Source organism: Schistocerca piceifrons, unplaced genomic scaffold (assembly GCF_021461385.2).
Source record: "Schistocerca piceifrons isolate TAMUIC-IGC-003096 unplaced genomic scaffold, iqSchPice1.1 HiC_scaffold_940, whole genome shotgun sequence".
In the NCBI taxonomy this organism is placed as follows: Eukaryota; Metazoa; Arthropoda; class Insecta; order Orthoptera; family Acrididae; genus Schistocerca; species Schistocerca piceifrons.
This window is the reverse complement of record NW_025729213.1, coordinates 105,001-110,000: the sequence shown is the minus strand read 5'-3', so window position 1 is coordinate 110,000 and position 5,000 is coordinate 105,001. Positions and strand designations below refer to the sequence as shown.

At 53.8% G+C, this 5,000-nt stretch overlaps 1 non-coding gene across 1 annotated transcript; it reads left to right on the top strand.

Annotated features, from left to right (window-relative positions):
• The first annotated feature begins 2,971 nt into the window (after positions 1-2,971).
• On the top strand, positions 2,972-4,881 carry LOC124772470. The gene has a single exon (XR_007014054.1). It is a non-coding gene; the product is annotated as a small subunit ribosomal RNA (ribosomal RNA).
• The last annotated feature ends 119 nt before the right edge of the window (positions 4,882-5,000 follow it).

The window sequence follows — 5,000 nt, the reverse complement described above, 5'->3', positions numbered from 1 at the left end:
CCGTACACACGGCGCTGATTAGTAATCAATGCAGAGCCATCAAACTACAGCAAATATACACAACTGTCCGTATACATGCTGAAAGAGTCTGCCCAAAATGGGAACCACACGTCAGCCAGACACTCTGATCACGCACCACTCTCTGCTTCTAACAGGCGCACATACAATATGTAAGCACCAGCATGGAACAACATCCAGTGCATCTTCTCCGCCACATTACACAATCCACACTATCACAACCAGACCAGGAGGTCCGTGCGGAAAATACAATATCCCAGCCTTTCGACATCCACCATTGCGCAGACCAGGCACCAACACCCACACATGTCCTATACAACGGTGCACCCAACATCACAATAGTACCTCCTGTCACAGCGCACAAACAATGACATGAGTCAAAGACACAGGTCTCACACAAGCATAGAATTGGAGCGCCGCCTCTAATAAGCCAAAGGTGCATCCTGACGTGACAAATCTGATCATGTCACAAGCATTCACTTACTATAATCACTATCAACGAACCTGCCGCCCCCGCCCCCCCCCCCCCTACACCTTTCCGTACAACAACGTGTAACCTAACCTAACCTAACCTAACCTATGTTGTACCTTAACCTAACCTATGTTGTACCTTAACCTAACCTATGTTGTACCTTAACCTAACCTATGTTGTACCTTAACCTAACCTATGTTGTACCTTAACCTAACCTATGTTGTACCTTAACCTAACCTATGTTGTACCTTAACCTAACCTATGTTGTACCTTAACCTAACCCATGTTGTACCTTAACCTAACCCATGTTGTACCTTAACCTAACCCATGTTGTACCTTAACCTAACCCATGTTGTACCTTAACCTAACCCATGTTGTACCTTAACCTAACCCATGTTGTGCCTCAACCTAACCCATGTTGTGCCTCAACCTAACCCATGTTGTGCCTCAACCTAACCCATGTTGTGCCTTAACCTAACCCATGTTGTGCCTCAACCTAACCCATGTTGTGCCTTAACCTAACCCATGTTGTGCCTTAACCTAACCCATGTTGTGCCTTAACCTAACCCATGTTGTGCCTTAACCTAACCCATGTTGTGCCTTAACCTAACCCATGTTGTGCCTTAACCTAACCCATGTTGTGCCTTAACCTAACCCATGTTGTCGCCTTAACGTAACCCACGTTGTCGCCTAAACCTGCTCTGTAATTGTTATACGACTCGTTCAATTACTGTAGTGTTGCCCACCCGCAACCCTCGCAATATAGTTCGCTACTCGCACTGCCCGCACCCCTGTGTATCGCTTCATGTTAAACACCTTGCAAGTCTTGCTCACTTTCCACATGCTCCTGCTGTACACTGTAATGTGGATGGCAGCAGGACGTACATGCCGCCCCTCCCCACGTCCCCACCTTGCCCCCTGCCTTCGCAAGCTGGTTGGTGAGAAGTTTGCATGTTCAATGCCCTTCGCATGCGACGTACTCAGGCTACGTTGTGGTGCGGCCTGTGTCAACTGTCCGCTGATGTCGTACGCGTGAACCACAATCTGTACTGCACATTCGTCCTTATGTACTGAATGATACATCGTGGCACATGTGTGACCGCACAACGACTGCGCCCAAAAACGGCGGACCATACAGTGCAAATATTGTGCACGCAGCTACGTGTCGTCTCCCTATGAGAGCTGGATTGCAGTGTGGTACGCCATAGAGACGTGTGGGAGGAACGGACGCCGTGGATGGCGATCAGCATGAGCTGTCTGTTGATGTATTCGGACCTAGTCGTCTCTCCTCACACACCGTGATGGCATGGTGCACCGCGTTCCATATCTGCGACATGCTACAGAGGCCGGTTGACAGTCGTTCGAGCAATGGACATCGCATACGTACGGGGGCCACCTTCCACGTATTGTCTAGGCGTGCACATTTTGTTGCGTGTATGTGGGCAGACGTAGTGTGGCGTGACACCTGACACAGGCATGCAATAATCGTTGAAGTTGCAAATGGCGATGGACGCCTGCGTTTTCTGGTGAAGTTACGCAAATGAACAAATGGTAACCTGTTGTGGTGCGGTTGTTCTCGCTAGGGGTGAATCGGTGATGGCGACGATAGGTTGAGGTACTAACCGGTTGTTCCAGCGATACCCACCATGCCGACGAAACTGAACGGCATCTGGGTGTGAAGCGATACGCGGCGGTGGCTGGGTGGGACCGTCCCCGGCCGGTGAGGGGGCGCCTCCCGGCGTGCTGGCCGCGCGGTGCGTGGGCGCACGCGCTACAGCCGGCTGGTGGGGGCGGCCAGTGGCAGGCGCGCCGGCCGACGGACGCGGCAGGCGTCGCAGCTGCGCGCCGGCGCACCCTGCGCGCGGCGCCGTGCGGCCAAAGTAGGTCCTCGCGGGCCCGGTGCGAAGCGCGGTGGACATCTTCAGTGTGCTGGTCCGATTGAGGACTGTGTGCGTTGAGGATGCGCCGCCGCCCGGCGCTCGGCGCCGCGACGCCGTCTGCTGCTCGGTCGCCCCAGCGGTTCTCGCTGGTGGTTTGTATCGCAGCTGTGCGGATGTGTTGGCGCGTGCGCTGTGCTGGGAGAGTTCGCTTCGGCACCCAAGTGGGGCTTTTGTCCTTCTGTGGCGCTGGCGTTGGAGCTGCCGGTCACCGTAGGTGGCGCGTGTTGTCTCCCGCCGGCAATGCCACGACAGCACGCTCCCGGGCCTCTGTCGGCAGCGGCAAGCTCAGTTGGGAGCACGGGTGGTCGCACCGAAAGCGTCTACTCGCCTAACTCCGGGCGATTGCGCCTCTCTCGAACCCGACCAAGTACTTGGGACGGCGCTGCGCGCCGCCGGGACCTGAGAGGGTTTCGAGGTGTATTGTGCAGGGGAGCTCAGCCTCCTCCTGTTTGCAGAATGATTGAGCGGACGCTTGCGTGTTCGCGCGGGCCCCCGGGACACACTCCCGGGCGGCCGGCTGCTCAGCTCTAGTTGACGCAGCTCCCTGGTTGATCCTGCCAGTAGTCATATGCTTGTCTCAAAGATTAAGCCATGCATGTCTCAGTACAAGCCGCATTAAGGTGAAACCGCGAATGGCTCATTAAATCAGTTATGGTTCCTTAGATCGTACCCACGTTACTTGGATAACTGTGGTAATTCTAGAGCTAATACATGCAAACAGAGTCCCGACCAGAGATGGAAGGGACGCTTTTATTAGATCAAAACCAATCGGTCGGCTCGTCCGGTCCGTTTGCCTTGGTGACTCTGAATAACTTTGGGCTGATCGCACGGTCCTCGTACCGGCGACGCATCTTTCAAATGTCTGCCTTATCAACTGTCGATGGTAGGTTCTGCGCCTACCATGGTTGTAACGGGTAACGGGGAATCAGGGTTCGATTCCGGAGAGGGAGCCTGAGAAACGGCTACCACATCCAAGGAAGGCAGCAGGCGCGCAAATTACCCACTCCCGGCACGGGGAGGTAGTGACGAAAAATAACGATACGGGACTCATCCGAGGCCCCGTAATCGGAATGAGTACACTTTAAATCCTTTAACGAGTATCTATTGGAGGGCAAGTCTGGTGCCAGCAGCCGCGGTAATTCCAGCTCCAATAGCGTATATTAAAGTTGTTGCGGTTAAAAAGCTCGTAGTTGGATTTGTGTCCCACGCTGTTGGTTCACCGCCCGTCGGTGTTTAACTGGCATGTATCGTGGGACGTCCTGCCGGTGGGGCGAGCTGAAGGCGTGCGACCGCCTCGTGCGTGCTCGTGCGTCCCGAGGCGGACCCCGTTGAAATCCTACCAGGGTGCTCTTTATTGAGTGTCTCGGTGGGCCGGCACGTTTACTTTGAACAAATTAGAGTGCTTAAAGCAGGCAAGCCCGCCTGAATACTGTGTGCATGGAATAATGGAATAGGACCTCGGTTCTATTTTGTTGGTTTTCGGAACCCGAGGTAATGATTAATAGGGACAGGCGGGGGCATTCGTATTGCGACGTTAGAGGTGAAATTCTTGGATCGTCGCAAGACGAACAGAAGCGAAAGCATTTGCCAAGTATGTTTTCATTAATCAAGAACGAAAGTTAGAGGTTCGAAGGCGATCAGATACCGCCCTAGTTCTAACCATAAACGATGCCAGCCAGCGATCCGCCGCAGTTCCTCCGATGACTCGGCGGGCAGCCTCCGGGAAACCAAAGCTTTTGGGTTCCGGGGGAAGTATGGTTGCAAAGCTGAAACTTAAAGGAATTGACGGAAGGGCACCACCAGGAGTGGAGCCTGCGGCTTAATTTGACTCAACACGGGAAACCTCACCAGGCCCGGACACCGGAAGGATTGACAGATTGATAGCTCTTTCTTGATTCGGTGGGTGGTGGTGCATGGCCGTTCTTAGTTGGTGGAGCGATTTGTCTGGTTAATTCCGATAACGAACGAGACTCTAGCCTGCTAACTAGTCGCGTGACATCCTTCGTGCTGTCAGCGATTACTTTTCTTCTTAGAGGGACAGGCGGCTTCTAGCCGCACGAGATTGAGCAATAACAGGTCTGTGATGCCCTTAGATGTTCTGGGCCGCACGCGCGCTACACTGAAGGAATCAGCGTGTCTTCCTAGGCCGAAAGGTCGGGGTAACCCGCTGAACCTCCTTCGTGCTAGGGATTGGGGCTTGCAATTGTTCCCCATGAACGAGGAATTCCCAGTAAGCGCGAGTCATAAGCTCGCGTTGATTACGTCCCTGCCCTTTGTACACACCGCCCGTCGCTACTACCGATTGAATGATTTAGTGAGGTCTTCGGACTGGTACGCGGCATTGACTCTGTCGTTGCCGATGCTACCGGAAAGATGACCAAACTTGATCATTTAGAGGAAGTAAAAGTCGTAACAAGGTTTCCGTAGGTTGAACCTGCGGAAGGATCATTACCGACTAGACTGCATGTCTTTCGATGTGCGTGTCGTGTCGCGCAACACGCTACCTGTACGGCTCGCCGTAGCCGTGCGCCGCGTGCGGAACCACGCGTGCCTCTCAAAACTAGCGGCAA